Consider the following 19,884-nt stretch of genomic DNA (forward strand, 5'->3'; position numbering starts at 1 on the left):
CATGTTCAGGAATTAGAAGATTAATATTGTTAAAATGTCCACACTATTTTTAACTTCTTGAGGAACCTCTATACTGTTTTCCAGAGTGGCTGCACCAGTGTGCATTCCCACCAACAGTGTAAAAGGGTTCCCCTTTCTCCACATTCTCCATAGGGAAAGGGAAGGAAAAATAAATAATATGAAAATTGAAAGCAGGGCAAGGGATCTTTCTGGAGCCTATTTTGTAAGGGCACTAATCCCACTCATGAGGGCTCTTCCTGTAATGACCTAATCACCTCCCAAAGGTCCCACCTCCTAATCCCGTTTCCTTGGGGTTTAGGATTTCAGTATATGAATTTTGGGGAGACACAAACATTCAGACCATAGTAGGAACTACATCAAACTAAAAAGCCTCTGCACAGCTAAGGAAACAATCAATAGAGTGAAAAGGCAATCTATAAAATGGGAGATAATATTTGCAAACCATGTATCTGAAAGGGGTCAACCTTCAAAAATATGGAGCTCCTACAACTCAATGGTAAAAAAAAAAACCAAAAAAAAAACAAGTAACCTGATTTTAAAATGGGCTAAGGACATAGAGATTTCTACAAAGAGGACTCACAAATATCCAACAGGTATGTGAAAAATGGTCAGCATCACTAATCTTCAGGGAAATGCAAGTCAAAACCAAAATGTGATATTACTTTGCACCTGTCAGGATGGCTATTATAAAACAAAGACAACAATTGTTGAAGATGTGGAGAAATTGGAACCCTTTGCACACTGCTAGTGGGAATGCAAAATGGTGCAGCTGATGTGGAAAACAGTATGAATGTTCCTCAAAAAAATTAAAAATATCCTGGTGAAAGGTATTAAGGAGGGCTTGTATTGCATGGAGCACGGGGTGTTATATGCAAACAATGAATCATGGAACACTACATCAAAAGCTAATGATGTACTGCATGGTGACTAACATATCATAATAAATAAATAAATAAATAAATAAATAAATAAATAAATAAATAAAACATAAAGCAATCAATGCATTTCTGTGCTGTACCAATGAACAATCTGAAAATCAAATTAAGAAATAATTCCATTTATAATAATATCAATAAGAAAATACTTAGGAATAAATTTTTTAAAAAATTAAAAATAATGCTGCAATAGCCATACTATGGAAAGAGCCCAAATGTCCATCAAATGATGAATGGATAAAGAAGATGTGGTGTATATATACAGTGGAATATTATTCAGCCATCAAAAAGAATGAAATCTTGCCATTTGCAACGACATGGGTGGAGCTAGAGTGTATCGTGCTAAGCGATAAGTCAGTCAGAGAAAGACAAATACCATATGATCTCACTCCTATGTAGAATTTCAGAAAAAAAACAGGTGAACATACGGGAAGGAGGAAAAAAAAGGGAGAGGGAAACAAACCATAAGAGAAGTTAGAGAACAAACTAGGGGTTGATGGAGGGAGGTGGGTGGAGGGTGGGCTAGATGGGTGAAGGGTATTAAGGATGGCACTTGTTATGATGAGCGCTGTGTATTGTATGTAAGTGATGAACCACTGAATTCTAGTCCTGAAACCAATATTGCACTGTATATTAACTAACTAGAATTTAAATAAAAATTTGAAAAGAAAAAAAATTAAAAATAAAATTACCATATGATCCAGCAATCCCACTTCTGGGTATTTATCCAGAAGAATTTTAAAAGATCTTGAAGAGATATTAGCAATTCCAAGTTCATTGCAGCATTATTTATAATAGACAAGGTGTGAAAACAACCTAAATGTTCACTGACAGATGAGTAGATAAAGAAAATGGGATATAAACATAAAATGGAATACTATTCAGCTTTTAAAAAAAACAAGGAAATTCTGAAATATGTGACAACATAGATGAATTTGGAGGACACTATGCTAAGTAAAATAAGGCAGTCACAGAAAGATAAATAATGCATGATTCCACTTATATGAAGTATCTAAATTAGTCAAATTCATAGAATCAAAGAGTGGAATGGTGGTTGCCAGGGGCTGTGGAGAGGGTAAAATGAGAAATTACTAATCAATGGAAGTAAAGTTTCAGTCCATCAAGATTAATAAGCTCTAGAGATCTGCTGTATAACATTGTATCTATACTCAACAATAATATATTGTACAATTAAAATTTTAAGAGGGTAGGTCTTATGTGTTCTTTCCACAATAAGATAAAGTAAATTTTCTCTAAAGATAGGAAATCCCCTCTATCCCATAAATAATTAGCTGTTTAAGAGATTATGAATTTGAAACTAAGAATCAACAAGGATAATATTCTAATTTGCTATGCTGCAGAGTATAACTTATCCAAATCTGCCTCTGATAGGGTTTGTTGAATGTATTAACAGGAAGCTGAGTATCTTACTTCATTAACTTGTCTAGGTAATACCAGTTTGATGTTTTTTGCTTTAAGATTCTTGAAATATTCACTAGTTTTAACTACTGCTAGGCGTCTGTGCATACAGGGTCACAGCCAATAAGACTTTGAAGTTCTCCTCTTGTAAGGAGTATGATGTCTCCAAGGAAACAACACAGGACAATTGTACCAGCTGCTGTTTGGGTTCTTGAAAAGCTCTTGGAAGTAAATTCTTTTAAAATTGAGACTTTATTGAACTTTACTGTACATTTTTCTCCAAGGACATCAGCAGAAGCAGCACTTATAAGCAAGATCATTATTATCTGAGAGTGGGTCAAAAGCACTGCACATTTATTTTGTTCAATTTTAACAGTCCCCCTTCACCCATCCATCTTCTTTTTCTTTTCAAGAGTAGTTGTGGTGCTCTTGTTTACGTACAGTAGGGCGTGTTTACTGAATTTTAAATAAGAGTGATATTTTGTACCACTGTAGAACTTTTTAGGAAACGGATCAAAGTGTTTTTTAGGAAAAACTTGCTGATGTTGTCATATTCAAAAGAAATTATACAGGTTGGTTTTCTTTTGCACACTTTACATGGCTACTATAATCAGTAAGGAATACCGGTACAACTAAATGGAAAATAATGAGAATAATTGAAAAGGACTCTAGGCTACATGCCTAATTCCAATGGGGAAAAAAGGGACCATGAGATAAGAGGTTATGTTGCTTTTTAAAACACTTCAATAAATAATAATACCTTGTTTCAGATAAGCTCCTTTTATTAATCGCCTTTATAACAATTCATTAATTAATTGAACCTCATAGATTCCTACCAGGTAGAGTAGGTATTAACCCATTTTCAGATGATAAGCTAGAAATAAAGAAGTTAAATTATTTTCCTGCTAGCACATGCGCAAAGAATACCAGAATCAACCAGGGGCCTCAGAGCCCTTATAAAGCATATCAGTGATTCTTTTAAATATTTCTATTGAAGTAGAATATACATGCACAAATGTGACTAAAAACCTGTTTTTAGCTCAATGAATTTTCACGAATTGAACGCTCTTGTGTAAACAGCATCCAGATAAATAAACAGAACAAAACTAGCATCCCAGAAACCCCTCTCAAGCCTTCTTCCAATCACTCCATCATAAAGGGTAATAACTATCTTGACTCATAACATCATGTATTAGTTTTGCCTATATTTGTTCTTTATTAAGAAGAATCATGCTGTATATATACTTTTGTGTAGTGTTTTAGCATACTATAAAGCATTTATCTTTAGTGTTGATGAACATTTGAATCCAATGTTTACCTGTTACAAATAGTGCAATCCCGAGCATTCTTGATGTCTTATGTTAAACAAATAAGAGCACTTATGTTGGTTTAATACCTAAGAGTGAACTTGCTGGGTTATAGCATATAGCATATACTCAGCTTTAGAAGATAATTTGAGAGTTTTCCAGAATAGTTTTCTCAATTTATGCTCCCACTAGAGTGTATGAGTTCCAGCTGCTCTTGATATCTGCTGTCTTTCTCATTTTAGCCATTCCGACTTTTGTGGTAGTAAGTCATTGTGGTCTTAATTTGCATTTTCGTGATTACTAATGAGATTGAACATCTTTGGATATTTATTGACTATTTAGCTATCCTCTTTGGAGAAGTATCTACTAAAATCTGTTATCCACTTTTCTATTGGGTATACAGTCTTTTAAAATGGATTTGTTGCTGTTCTTTATATATTCTGTATGTGTCCTCTGTCAAATAACAAATAACTTTCTTTTTTTTTTTTTGCAAATAACTTTCTTATTCTATGGCTTGCTTTTACAACAACAGCTAATTGTTAAACATCAATAGTGCCTTTTTTAAAAGACACTCTAAATACCTAATTTATCCTCAGCCAGCCCCTTCAGATAAGCAGGGGAAGGAAATTCTGTCCATTTTCCAGATAGGGACACCAATGGCAAAGTTAAGACATTAAAGCTGGAACTGGAATCTTATTACCCTGATTCTGTTGGTGTTTCATTAATATCAGATTTTATTTTAGGTTCCTCTGTTTTCAGCAGCTTCTTCATCCCCTCCAATGACCACATGTCTACATACAAGTTGACTACACATTTGGTTTCCTCTTGGAGAAAGATTAATCTTGATGTCAACTATAACCAAAATCAATTTCTGGCTCTCTACTCCATTGTATGTTTCCAGAAAGATTACACAATCGTTAAACCAGTCACCAATTAAACAAATGTATAGTAATGTTAAACTGGAATACTGGCAGAAAAGTGCCTCACACATTAAAAATACAGTAACTCTTATTTAATAACAGAATGTTCACACTGGAATTTTAAGGTTAGCTGAGGCCAGAAACAAAGATACACAGAAGATCTACCTCTGAGGGAAATAAAGTGCTTTCAAATGCTTGCTTCCTCAAATGTTAGAAATGAAGAGAAATTTGCTTTGTATCTGAAGGGGCCCTAGAAGCCTATATGTGTTCAGTAGGACACATTTACCCACACCACAATAAAGAATAACCCTTTAAATCCTTTAAACTTTTATAGGACTTTTTGTCAGAGTGGGAAAAAAATGGGTATCATCACAAGGAGGTGAACCAATATCCCGACATCCATGGCCTTCACCCAGGACAAGGCTGGTAAAAGTCATAGTTGGATTATTTATTGCCTTCTAATCCAATGACTAATTTCACAGATCTAGGGAACATTCATTCCACCTCAACCAGGTATTTGCCCATCATTTGGTTGAAAATACAACCAAAATTTTTATTTTCTACTTTAAGTTTTTACCCTTATTAAAATTAAATTTGGGTTTGTGGGGCCATGGTATAAGGAACATTCTTTGAAATTCTTTCAAATACTTTCCTGAGAATAGATTTGGATGGGGAAAAATGTGAAAGGATAAGTAACATATCTATTGGAGGACTCTAAGATACTTGGGCTTAAATTGAAGATAGAGATTTCAGTAATCTTTTGGTTTAACGTAACTTGTTCTGTGTCTAGGCCCCTTCTAGGTGAGCTCTGGTCCAAGTTTGATTCTATACTCTTTTCCGAGTTTCAGTTCCTTCCCCAGTGTCATTACCCTCAAGTACATATTGTAATTCAACGTAAGCTAACAAAAGCTAAGGAAAGTCCTTAAGGAAATCTGCTTTAATGAAAATAGACAAGAATGGTCATTAATTAGGATATCAATTATTTTATATAAAACCCTTTAAGGGTTTTTTTTCTAGGGTCCTTGAATACAGTTACTATTATTTTGCAAAAATGAAGAGGAATTTCTAACCAAGGTAATCTTGAGGCTGGTTCATCTGGATTGTCTCAATTTCTGAATTAATATAATCAGAATTTATGAGGTTTTGAATGTCTAGATTATGTAAGTAACTCATGTCTGATTAGTTCATAATACATCCTGTACAATATCCCGTGCAGCAGGCATTTAATAAAAATTATTTACATTGAGGAGGACATGTTTGTTAATACATTTCACAATTATTATTTACAACGTAATGTATTCATGTTTTAAATAACAAATTAAGCACCTATGCCAGGCACTGTTCTAGGAGCCGAGGTTATAAAATACATCATTCTTGCATATGAAAGCTGACAGTCTACTGTGGGGGACATTCAAGTAAATAAATCGTTAGAATATAAATTGAGAAATGCTATAGTTTTAGCAAAACATTATAAGATCACAAAAGAAAAATCCACTATTTTGGGTCCAGGAAAGTAATATTTGGGGTGGTTCCTTTTTTTTATTAGTATAATGTTCAGTTAGCCAACATATAGTACATCATTAGTTTTTGATGCAGTGTTCAACGATTCATTAGTTGTGCATAACACCCAGTGCTCATCACAACATGTGCCCTCCTAATACCCTACATCAGGCTACCCCACCCACCCACCCCCTTCCTTCTGAAACCCTCAGTTTGTTTCCTGGAGTCCATAGTCTCATGGTTTGTCTCTGTCTCTGATTTCTTCCCCTTCAGTTTTCCCTCCCTTTCCCTGGTCTTCCGTGCTATTCCTTATGTCCCACGTATAAGTGAAACCATATGATAATTGTCTTTCTCTGCATGACTTATTTCACTTAGCATAATCCCCTCCAATTCCATCTACGTCAATGCAAATGGTGAGTATTCATCTTTTCTGATGGCTGAGTAATATTTCATTGTATATACGTACCACATCTTCTTTATCCATTCATCTGTTGAAGGGCATCTCAGCTCCTTCCACAGTTTGGCTATTGTGGACATTGCTGCTATGAACATTGGGGTGCATGTGCTGGGGACTGGGGTGGTTCTTAAAGGAAGAGTAGAAGTTGGTCAAACTGTGAAGGGAGTGGGAAGTAATTGTGTAAGCACAGAGACTAGCATTGTTAAAGGCAGTGACAAGTCTAGAAATTATATATAGGGGAACTTGGGACAATAATCTAAATGGTACAAAGTTCTAGGGAATGTCTCTTAAAGTGACAAAGCCACTTTTTCATAGAAGACACAACACTTTGAAGGGTTGCTAGAGGTTATGGAAGTTCTAAAGCTCTCCAAAGCTCTACCTACATTAAAGCATATATTTAGGAAATAACAAAGAATTGGTTTAGTTTGGCAGAAGCCAAACAAATTTAGGTGTGGTGGGGCCTAGAAAAGGTAAACATCCCTTCCCAGTAGAAAAGACAGGAGATGAAGATTTTAATACAGCCAACCAACACTGAAGGACAAGGAACACATTCATAAATAAGGAACAGTCTCCCTTTTTACAACTAAGACCATTCATTTGTTTGATTTTAGAAAGAGAATCTGCCTTCATTTAAGTCATTAATTCCTATGGTTAAACAACAGCATGTTTAAAATTTATATCAATATTTGAAGTTCATGTGTCTTATATTTCATAGAATGGGTAACAGATTCCATCAATAATTTTATATATTCATCATTATAATCAAGGCATAGCACCTAACTTTAGCTAACAAATGGTTATTTTCACATTATAAGTGTGATCTGAACTCCAAATTTTAAATTTACTAATTGTTCCTCCCTATGGAAGACATGAACTCCTGTCCATGACTATCATCTGGCTATCTATAAATCAATACACCTTAGTCTAGGTTGACCTGCCAAACTCACGTAAGTACAAATTTTTCAACTGAAGTGTTTTCTTCATGTTTCTATATACTATATGCTATAACCAAAGATAAGAGTAGCAATTAAGGCCTTTGTTATTAGATATCACTTTCTTCCATTAAATTGCTAATTTTAAAGCAGAACATGTTAACCACTTCATTTTTTTCCTTCTCTTGAATGAGCCAGATTTGTAGTGGGAGAGAATACAAACAAATACAAGAAAAGACCAGGGAAGTAGCAGAAATAGTGTATGGTGTGATTGATATGCTTACCAAGATTTACTATGGGGTACATAGTTAGCTTACCTGTCCAACTGGGAACAATGGACCAGTGGTAGATAGGTAAGTATCACACAGAAAATTTAGGGGTAAAAACCTAAGAAGAGAGTTGGTTAATAGGCAAAAGCAGAGACACATTAGCATGGTAGGCAAGGTAGAGATACACCACAGATAGGAAAGATAGTTGAAGAGGTAAGGGCATACTAATTAGCTAGAGGTTGTTACAGAAAATCCTGGAGATAAGGATTAATGAGTTAGATGTGAAGTTGGGTTATCAAGAACTCGAGAGCTACACAAGATGTGGGAGTGAGTGATGATGTTCAGGCTGGAAAGGGAGCCCAGCAAAGCATAAAGAGAATCAATGATCTAAGTGAAGTAAGTAGAGTCAGAGCAACTGAGTATTAGTGAAATCAGAGAGCTTGTTCTGAAGATTGTGATTTGAAATAGAGCTGGGCTGAATGAAGTTTTATTATTGTTGGTGAACAGCAAGTGTCGCATGAAGGCAAACATTAACAAAGTTTAGATGAGCGATGACTCATCTATCTGTGACATCTGACAGGTCACCAAGAATAAATATTGATTGCTGGACTGCCCAGCATAAATGTTGCTGACAAAATGGCAATGGAAGAAGTAGAGAGGGGAAAAAAAGTTCTTCTAGGTGCTAGTTATCCACAAAAGAGACGGCACTGGAGGAGATAATGCTAAGTGAAATAAGTCAAGCAGAGAAAGACAATTATCATATGATTTCTCTCATCTATGGAACATAAGAACTAGGAAGATCGGTAGGGGAAGAAAGGGATAAATAAAGGGGGGGTAATCAGAAGGGGGAATGAAGCATGACAGACTATGGACTCTGAGAAAGAAACTGAGGGCTTCAGAGGGGAGGGGGGTGGGGGAATGGGATAGACTGGTGATGGGTAGTAAGGAGGGCACGTATTGCATGGTGCACTGGGTGTTATACGCAACTAATGAATCATCGAACTTTACATCAGAAACCAGGGATGTAATGTATGGTGACTAACATAATATAATAAAAAAACATTAAAATAAAAAAAATTAACTATCATAAAAAAAAGAGAAGGTGATAAAGAGGTAGAAAGGAGAGAAGTGGGTCCAGGCTACCATATTTATGATTCATATATGAATGAACCTTGAGATATACACAGATTATGTAAAAACCTCTGGGCCTCACAATTTTTCTCTGAAGAATGTGGTGTGGGGAAAGTTGGAATAATAATCAGTAGGGTCCCCATGTACCTTCGCTGTCTCATGGTATATGTTCTAAGATGAAGCTCTGGGTGTGCCACCACACACTTGTCAATTCCAGTGAGTTGAAAGGAACACCATTGAGTTGAAAAAGCCCTCCTTAGTGAGTTAATCAAGATATCTGTGTTTGCAGGAGAAAGCCAGAGTCCCACTCTGGTGAGATGATCTAGAGAGGTAAGAGAAAATGGGTTCTAAGATTTGGTAGGGATTTGGGGTTGTCCTACATAATTGATTGGAATAAAGAGAGAGATAATAAAGAACAAGCACTTGAACAAGTGCTAGCAAGTGGTTTCAGGGATGCAGTAGAAGAAGGCTATCAGATTATTAGTGTTAAAGAGGACACCTCAGTAATGAGAAGTTTGAAATAGGAATGATAACATACAGAAGAGGGAAAATGGAGGGATTTTATTGAATAATACAGTAAAGATCAAGGTTCAGGCAGGCAGAAATAGACAGTGAACTCAGGAACACAAGAGGGATATCAGTTTGAAATGAAACAAGTGATCCTTCATTCTCAGCCTTCTCTTCTAGTTCCTTTTCTTCCATCTATAAGCACAAACACTTGACTTCTCCATTTCTCTGAGGCAATGTGGCATAGTGCAAACACAGGAGCATTAGAGCCAAACAAAATTTGGTTTGAATACAGCTATGCACGAGCTAGATGATCTTGAGTAAGTTACTTCAGTGCTCTGTACCTCATTTTTCCTCCGCAGCAAAATGACCATAGCTCGTACATCACAAAATTGTTGTTAAGCCTAAGTAAGTTAATACTCACTAAGTATAAGCCTTCTGTCCTCTCCACTAACCTACAACCAACCAACTCTCCACAACTGCTACTTGACGTTACTCCCACGCCCAAAGTAGGGACCTAAAGGATAAAAGGCTGGTGGGTCCCAAATTCCTGTTAAATGTCACATGGTCAGCCTCTTGTAGTGGAATGCACACTACATTTGGAATAAGACAGAACTAAGTTCACCTCCAAGTTCGGTCACTTATAAGCTGTTTTAAGCTTGCATTAGTTACTTCACTTCTCTGAGCCTTAGTTTCCACACTTTCGTTGTGAAGGAGAAATAAGGTAACAAATATAAAGTGGCAGGCACATAGTAGACATCAATAAACTTTAAACCTCCATCTTTCATCACCAAATTTCTGGAGTGAGTTGTTAATACTGTGTATTAAAAATCTCTGGACTTTCCTACCCTCAACCTGGCTTATTAAGGTCACTGAAAGCCTCGGTGCCACATCAAAAGATAGTTTTTCTTTATCACGTCTACTTTTCTGCTGCTGCGGATACCATGAATAAACTACATAACCCTAAACACACTCCCCAGTCTGGGCCTCAGGAATATTAGTCTTCATTTGGTTTGTATCTCATATCTTTGGCTTCTTCTATAATATCTGTTTCCATACTTCCACATCAAAGCATTTCCCACTGGCCTTAAGACTCCCATTTAGGCTTTTTATTCCTATACAACTGAGGCCCTGTCTGTTCTTGGAGGAACTGTTAGAGATCCCCAAATCACTTCACTATGGGAAGAGGGGAAAAATTAGTTATTCTAAAAGATGTCAACAAGAGAGATGGAGGTACCTTTTCCTTGACTGAATTAATAAATCGGCCAAGCTAAAAGTGCTATCAAAAGGGATTAGCAGCTACGTGCTGATTGCCCATAGCATTGGCTTCTGCTGAAATTATGAAACCACCAAGTTGCACAATTCTGAACATGGTGGGTTTACTGTACCAGGGTCAATACCATCTGTCTCCTGGATTCAATTATCGTCTCTGTGGATGACACACAAATCTACTTGTCTGCGCTGAGCTTAATCCCTGGGTTCAGTCCTGTATAACTAAGGCAACAATATTTTCTGCACCAAAAATCAGGAGACACATGCATGGCCTGACAACGGATTGTTTTTTCCTGATTTGTGAATTATTCATATGAAGACTTTCAAAGATACAAAATTCAATCACATTTAGTTGTACTTTTAATGAATTTACTTTACCGAAAAGATATCTAGCAGATGTCTATCAGTGTCATGATCAGCATGAGCATACATTTATTCTTGTGGCTTCCTCCTGGCTAAACTTCTCTATCATAAATAGGAAATTTGATCATTTTTTATATCCCGAGTGAGGTAACTTAGGGCAATGTTTAACTCCTCTAACCCCTTGCTGCACACACTTAATCGGTTTTCAACTGATCACTTTTTTGGGGGGAAAATGCTTCTTCCTTGCTACCTTATTCTCCCTAATTCTCATACAGGCTGGTGGTTTCTCAACTTATGTGTGCACCAGACACAACTGGGGAAGCTTATTAAAATGACAGATTCACAGGCTCCATCTCCACCAAGATTGATTTGATAAATTTGGGGTAGGGCCCAGAGATTTCCAGTTTTTAACAAGCTTCCAGTTGTTTTTGGTGCAGGTGGTCCAAGTACCACACTTTGTGTAATACTGTTCTATGTGAACTATCTACTGTGTTATTAATGTTTGAATTGATCTGTTCTAGCAAAGGCTTATATTTTTGACCATGAAAGGATACTGAGGGGAAACTAATGTCTTGATAATAAAACATGTGCCTTGTAGATGTAATCTTAAGACTGTGGGCAAAGTCCCTGATGAAGACAAAATAGTGCCTTAAGGGCCAAGACAGCATATCAAGAATCACAGCATAATAATGGTAATAGAACAAGCAAAACTTACAAAATGGACACATAAGAGCCGGATTGCAGCTTGTTTTCATTTTTATTTCAATCTTATTTGAGACCTTTTTAATATTATTAACAAACTGCCCACATTCAACTAATAGTGACTGTTGGTCCCTGCGAATGCACATCTTAGTATACAAGTGTACATAGAGGCCACAATCTGACTTTATACCGCACACGGTCTGTGTATTCGCTTCCTCACCTGTGGTAGTGGGGGCATCCAAAGCCAGAGGAAAACTGGCTCAGTTATAGAGGAATATAAAGTAGTCTATTGCTCCATCTCAGGGTATCTTCCTAAACTTCCTATAGACTACCTAGACACTGCCTACAAATCTATTACAACTGCCCAGGACCACACTTACAGAAACACTGGTCCAGGTTATCCTGTATTGTCTCCTCTAGTGTAGGATCTATACTCTTGAAATCTTCCTATTCAGCCTCAGTGGCTCCTGCAGCAGCTCCCAGTGGTATGCAGGTCCTTTTCTACCACTACCCAGTTGTCTCCATTGCTTACATTTTACCTTGTTTACCCTGTAATCATTGCTTACTTAGACATGTTTTGTTTAGTCCTGTATAGGCATCCTTGCAAAAGTAATCCCTTACTGGGGCACCTGGGTGGCGCAGCCATTAAGTGTCTGTCTTCGGCTCAGGGCATGATCCCGGCGTTATGGGATCGAGCCCCACATCAGGCTCCTCCGCTGTGAGCCTGCTTCTTCCTCTCCCACTTCCCCTGCTTGTGTTCCCTCTCTCGCTGGCTGTCTCTGTCAAATAAATAAAATCTTAAAAAAAAAAGTAATCCCTTACTATCTTTACACTTGTAAATGTTTCAAGATAAAGTAAAAATCTTTTTGATGTTTCTTGGCTGGGGTAGGATGTGTTTTCCAACTCACAGGCATGATGAGGCCCTTTGTCACATCCTTATCTTGTACAAGATGAACAATTTGTCCAGTGAGGTTATCATTCTGCTTCTGTATTTGTTGGTTTGGAGAGAAGAGCATATAGCTATCCCTGAATGATAATATACTATATACAATATTCTCTACATTGCTTATTTCACTTAATAATCTATCTTGGACATCTTTCTTTCCATATCAGTAATATAGAGCTGCCTCTTTCTTTTAAACTACTGCCAGGTATTCCACTGCAGAAATGTAAAACAACTAATTTAGCCAATCCCCTAATGAAGGATGTAAGGTTTTTTTCAACCTTTTGCTATTACAAACAGTCCTGCAATAAACATTCTAGTATACACATTATATGCACATGTGCCCCTAGAATACAGAATCACAGGATATGCGCACTTTTATACGGATATATATGGCCAATTTACTCTCCACTGAGTTTACATTCCATTGATTTTTTAAAACTAACGGTAAAAAGTTCTTCCCTTAAACACACACACACACACACACAAAATCTTCCTTACGCTACATTATTTTAACATTTTGATTTTTTTTCAAACTTAATATAGTCTTCCTTTAAAATTAAAAAAAAATCAGAGTAGAATAACTCCCCTTTTACCACCATTCCCAAATCTGGTCTAATTAGTCCTGTCCTCAAAGCAATCACCATTCTGAGTGTGCATGTTATGGTGTGTATTCTTTTTGACTCTTTTCTGTGCATTGGCAATAATATACATTAACTATAGAGGATATATAAATTACTTTGTGGCTTGTTTTTTTTACATAAATGGTATCATATTATGTATATAATTTTGTATGTTTTTTAACTTAGTAATTCTTTGAATTCTCTCTACATTGATATATGACTGAAAAAAGGTATTATTTTTTGCTCAAGATGCATATCCATTGAGGGTTAGAGAGCTCTGCTTATTGGACTTAGGGACTCAAGCTGTTGGAGCAGTCACCATTTTGAACACTGACAATTTCCATGGCATAAGGAAAGAGAACTCTTCAGAGTTTCCCACTTGTCACAGAAGTAACAACTCACTGACCAGAATTAGACATATTGTCCTGAGCAACCATGAGAGAGCAACTGAATGCTGTCCTACTGAGTGTCCAGAAGGCGAGGTGAACTAACAGTGAATAACACTAATTACTCTAATAATCAGTAAAACTGATGAGTTGTAGGACATAGACGTTTCCCATTTTAATATACACACCCAAATTATACTGCAAAGTGGCTATACCACTATCAGACTGTGAGCATGTGTATTTCTCCATATTCTTCTCCACACTTGTTATTAACATTTTTTTGAAGTTTTCCAGTCTGATGAGGGGGAAAATATTGTTAATATAATTTGTATTTTCTCTCATTGCTAGTGTAGTTGAACATCTTTTCATTTGTATTGGTCTTCTGTACTTCCTCTTCTGTAATTTACATGTTCATATTGTTGGCCATTTTTCTATTAAGTTGCTTTTTAAGTATTCTAACTAATTTGTAGAAGTGCTTTATATACTATGGATATGAATCCTTATTGTTAGGTATGTTGCAAATTTTTTCCCAGATTGTCATTTAAAGTCCATTTCCTTTTTATTATTCTCCATGGGCACAGAAACCAGTACTTTGAATCTCTCACATAAAGTCCACTGAAATATTTGAAAATAGCCATCAAGTCACCCCCTAGTTTCCTCTTCTTTAAGCTAAATAAATCAAATTCCTTTAACCTTTCCTCATAAGACTGATATTTCAATTTCTTTAATCACATCTCTACTTTGTCCACACCTTAATACTACAGTGGCCTACTATAAACACCATACACTTCTAAACTGTGTAACTGGCCTGCTTTTTTTCTTTCTTCTCTTTTTAATTAGCAGCAAGTAAGTTTTAAAGTTAAATTTGCATTCCACCAATAGAACATATTTCTTCACAATTTGCATTTTGAGCCCCATTCCTAGTCTTCTTATATCCCCATACTTGTTTATCTCTCTTTTTGCTATTTTAAAAATTAACGTTATATTTTATATGTCATCAGATGTCTATTTTTTGGATAAAAGGAGAGGTATAAATAAATGGGTAAAGGGCAGAGAAAGAATGAGAGAGCTCTGAAAATTTTATAATATAAAAGTTTATCTCCCAGAACTATTTTATCTTAATTTTAGCCTGGTATTTGTTTGGATACTTTCCCCACAAGAGCTTCATGTTATAGGTTTAGGTAAATTCTGATCCTTTTCGTTCTACTCACTTTTGTTTCTTTTACACAGGTACCTAACTATCAGTCCGTCCCAGAAGTAACAACTTGCATTTTTCCCTTTTAAGTTTTATCCTGTATCTTGAGGGGCATTTTCCCTAATTAGTCACAGTCATTTTGAATTGAATTCTGTCTTTGAGAATATCTAGCAGCCCTTGTGTCATTTAGCATCATCTGCAAACTTGGCAAGTTTTCCCTCAAACATAAATCTCAGGCATAATAAAATCACATACTTAAACTATCATCATCTTGATAGTTTGATTAGAATTTCATTGTTTTCTGATTGCTGAGGATTTCTAGTGGCACAGCTATTTATTTCAGTCCTAGTTTGTACCATCAAGTGGTGTTCCTGCTAAGCAGAATCACCAGAAATACAGCGCCCCTTACAAGACAACGCACCCAGGCCTGCTGAGAACAACTGAAGACCCCAGAAAGGTCTCAGATGAATTTCTGTGGCTTTGTCATTTCTCACTCCAGGTAGTGCCTGGGTCAAATACCTTAGAAATTATTGTGCCTTCTTTTCAAAAACTCTTGTTATAGCTATCACTATTGCTCCTTGTCTATGTCATCACCAACACTTTGCGCCATGGTTAATTGCTTAAGTTTCCTTTATACTATGAGATCACTATGTAGTAGAATGCCATCTTATTCAGTGTTGTTCCAGTAAGATGAAAATTGAGGCAGGCAGATTTCAGTTTGTTATAAGCAAAAACATTCTTACAATCAGAGCCTTTCCAATAATAGAACAGACTATTTCTTAAAGTAGGTAGCTCCTGAACCCCAGAGGTATTCAGAGGATGGAAAGCTCTCATCCCCCGCCTTAAATTATACCATCTGTCATCATTAAAATCAATTAATTAAATTTTTAAATGGAAATATCTATTTTTTTGCTGAATATACATGAACTTTTAAAACATTAAAATTGTACAGAAAAGATCACTCTGGTGCAGGGTAGAGCTCCTACTGGACAAAGTAAGAGTTGATTCGGAGAAGCATTTAAGGGGTGTGCCAGTCATTAAGTTATGGTGTCTTAACGCAGACCAACTCTTCTATACTATGCAATGTGATGCTGAGGCTGGGAGTCAGAAAACTACATTTCTACGTTTGACAACTGGATTCACATCAGGATCTGCCAATAGCAAGTGCTAGAAGGAGACTGCAAGGCTGAAGCAGAAAGAAGGGACTTGCTCATTTTTGTCTGTTCCATTTAGCAATTTTCAGTTTTATAACACAGTGTTACCAACTATAGTCACCATGTTATACATTAGATCTTAAGACCTTAAATATCTTATAACTGAAAGTTTGTGTCCTATTACCAATTTATCCCTATTTCCCCCACCTCCCTAGCCCTTGGCAACCACTTGTCTACTCTCTGTTTCTATGAGTTCAACTTTTATTTTTTTAGATTCCACATATAAGTGACACCATGCAGTATTTGTCATTGGCTAACTTCACTTAGTATAATGCCCTCCAGTTTCATCCATGTTGTTAGAAATGACAGGATTTCCTTCTTCTTTAAGGCTGAATAATATTATGTGATATATCACATTTATCTTCATTTATTTATCAATCAATGGGCAGGCACTTAGGTTGTTTCTATACCTTGTCTATTGTGAATAAGGCTGCTGTGAAGATCAGAGTACAGATACCTCTTCAAGATAATGATTTGGTTTACTTTGGATATATACCCAGAAGTGGAACTGCTGAGTCCTATGGTAATTCTATTTTTAATTTCTGGAGGAACCTCCATACTGTTTTCCATAATAGTTGCACTAATTTACGTTCCCATCAACAGTGCACAAGGGTTCCCTTATCTCCATATCCTCACCAGTACTTATTATCTCTTGTCTTTTTGATAATAGCCATCCTAACAGCTGTGAAGTAAGAGCTCATTGTGGTTTTGATTTGCATTTCCCTAATGATGAGTGATGTTGGGCATCTTTTCATGTACCTGTTGGCCATTTGTATGGTTTTGTGTTTGAAAAATGTCTATTTAAAGAACACTTTCTCCAGTTTAATTGAAAAATAATTGACATATATCACTGTATGAGTTTAAGGTATGCAGTGTGATGGTTTGATTTACACATAATATGAAATGGTTACCACAATAGGTTTAGTTAACACCTATCATCTCATATAGATACAATAAAAAGAAAAGAAAAACAATTTCTCTTTGTGAAGTGAACTCTAGGATCTACTCTCTTAACTTTCCTAATATATCATACAGTAGTGTTAATTATAGTCAGCATAATGTACATTACATCCCTAGTACTTATTTGTCTTATAACTAGAATTTTGTACCTTTTGACCACCTTTTTCCAACTCCCCACCTCCACATTTGGTAACCACAAATCTATTCTCTTTTGCTCTGAGTTTGGTGGGTTTTTTTGTTTTTAGATTTTACATAGAAGTGAGATGATACTTATTTGTCTTTTTCTGAATTATTTCACTTAGTATAATGCCCTCAAGGCCCATCTATGTTGGTGCAAGTGGTAGGATTTCCTCATTTTTATGGTTGAAATATATATACAATATATATCACGACTTCATTCATTCACCCATCAATGGACACAGGTTGTTTCCATGTCTTTTTACCATTTTTAAATTAGGGGGGTTTTTTTGGATATTGAGTTGTATAGGTTTCTTGTATATTTTAGATATTAAACCCTTATCAGATATATAGTGTACAAATATTTTATTCCATTCTGTAGGTTACCTTTTCATTTTGTTGATGGTTTCCTTTGATGAGCAGAAGCTTTTTAATTTGATGTAGCTCCACTTGTTTATATTTACTTTTGTTTCCTTTGCTTTTGGTATCAAATCCAGAAAAGTCATTCCTAAGACCAATGCTGAGAAGCTTACTCCCTGTGTTTTCATGTAGGAGTTTTATGGTTTCAGGCATAACATTCAAGACTTTAAACCATTTTGAGTTGATTTTTGTATATGGTGAAATGAGGGGCCCAGTTTCATTCTTCTGCACACCTCTTTAATTAGATAAAATTTACATACACTGAAATACACAAATTTTAGTGGTACTATTTAATGAGATGCATACACCCATGCAACTCAAGCCCCACTCAGAAAAGCACATCATTTCAAAAGCTCTTGCTGCATCCTGTTTTGGAGTGCGTTCTTTTTGCAGTTAAAACCATATTGCGATGATCATTTGTTGTCAATAAATATAGACTGTGCTTTCTTTTATATCGTAAAAGTAAGATATGTCCATGCTGTAAATTCAAGCGTTCTTTTTCTCTCAAGTAGTGAAAACATATAAACAATACTGTTTTGCACCTTGGTTTTACTTTTATCACTTTACAGTACATCAGGCAGCTTTCTGTATGAGTATATACTGTGCTAATACATTTTTAGCAGATATATAATATTCAATAACATGAATTTAACATAATTTATACAATCATCCCCCTGTTAATGAACATTTGAACTATCCAATTTTTCACTATGACAACCAGGGTTACGATGAAAAACTGTAGATATTTACCTCCACCCTTCTTTTATTATATCTAAGACAGAGTCCCAGAAATGGGATAACAGGACTTTAAGCTAGAGTTCATTCTCACACACATTCTGCACACCCTGAAAGCATTATATGTGATTTCTATTATCTGAGTGTGTGTTTTTCAGGTTTTTAAAGCTAGGAAGATAAAGCTTATATTCTAAGAATGAGGAGCCAAGTTAAGGATCAAAGGATTGGAAAAACAATCTGGGGCTTCTGGTGTAGGAATCCAAGCATTATAAAGCACAGGGACAAAGGGAGCTGGAACAGTCATTATAATATAATAATAATAGTTAACACCAGAAAACAATATATCATTATCCCCCTAAAGGAAAAAATGAGGAAGGAAGATAGGTGATTATCCAGGGAATTTATGAAGTCCAGAAATGTAGAGCAGTAGTTCATTCTCAAACTTGAATTCACTCAGAATCACCTGCAGGGCTTGTGCAAAACACAGATCGCTAAGCCCCACCCCAAGAATTTCTGATTCAGCAGTTCTTTGGTGGGATCTAAGAATTTGAGTTTCTAATAAGCTATGAGGCAATATCAATGCTGCTGGTGCAGGGACCATACTGAGAAGCACTTATCTAGGGAATAGAGACTAGAAAGATAATTCTTCTATTTCAGTTTATATCAGCCAAAATATTGTTCCAATTTTAATTTAGCCAACATGGACAAATTCATGTAGGTAGAGATGTAGTGGTTAACTATTTTTCTCATCTTTTGTTTGGATCTCCTTTTTTTTCTGCGTATAAAACCATGCCAATTCCTTTTTAATCTCTGCTCCCTTACTCTTCCATATCTCTCAATTTTTATTACAGGACTGATATTAGAAATTTAAAATTTGATGAAAAACATCTTCAGTAAAATTTGATGAAAAACATCTTCTTTAACTGAATTTATCAAGTGACCACATCGGAAATGTAGGAACAGATCTTTGTCACATATGTCCACATAGAAACTATCTAGAAAAAATGCACAGATTTAATATTTCTACTGGAAAGTTGAATTAACTACCTTTCTCTAGATGTAGTGTGTATTAATTCCATTAATTTATAAGGCTACATGCCAAAATCAAAATCATGTTGAATCAGAAAAAGAAAATTACAACTACGAGTACTTATGTATGCAGGTACACGTATTCTTTAGGGCTACTTAAATTTGACACATCAAATTTACTAGCTTTTCAGGAACATGCCATCTCCATATGTCATAGAATTTCCTGTAAATTATATATATATATATATATATATATATATATATATAAATGCAAGATTACATGCCTCATTCTGCTATTTATCTTATTTTCATATGATTGATGTCTTAAATAAAACTAAACTTCACTTCTAAATAAAAAAAGTAGCCAAAGTAATATCAGATTGTGTAGCTCAAAAGCACTTGTGTTTCAGACATTTACTGAACACCCACTATGTAATATTTAGTAGGTGCTAGGAGTACAAAGAGAT

The sequence above is a fragment of the Ursus americanus genome, chromosome X, assembly GCF_024610735.1.
Source record: "Ursus americanus isolate L20-20 chromosome X, mUrsAme1.1.p, whole genome shotgun sequence".
NCBI lineage: Eukaryota > Metazoa > Chordata > Mammalia > Carnivora > Ursidae > Ursus > Ursus americanus.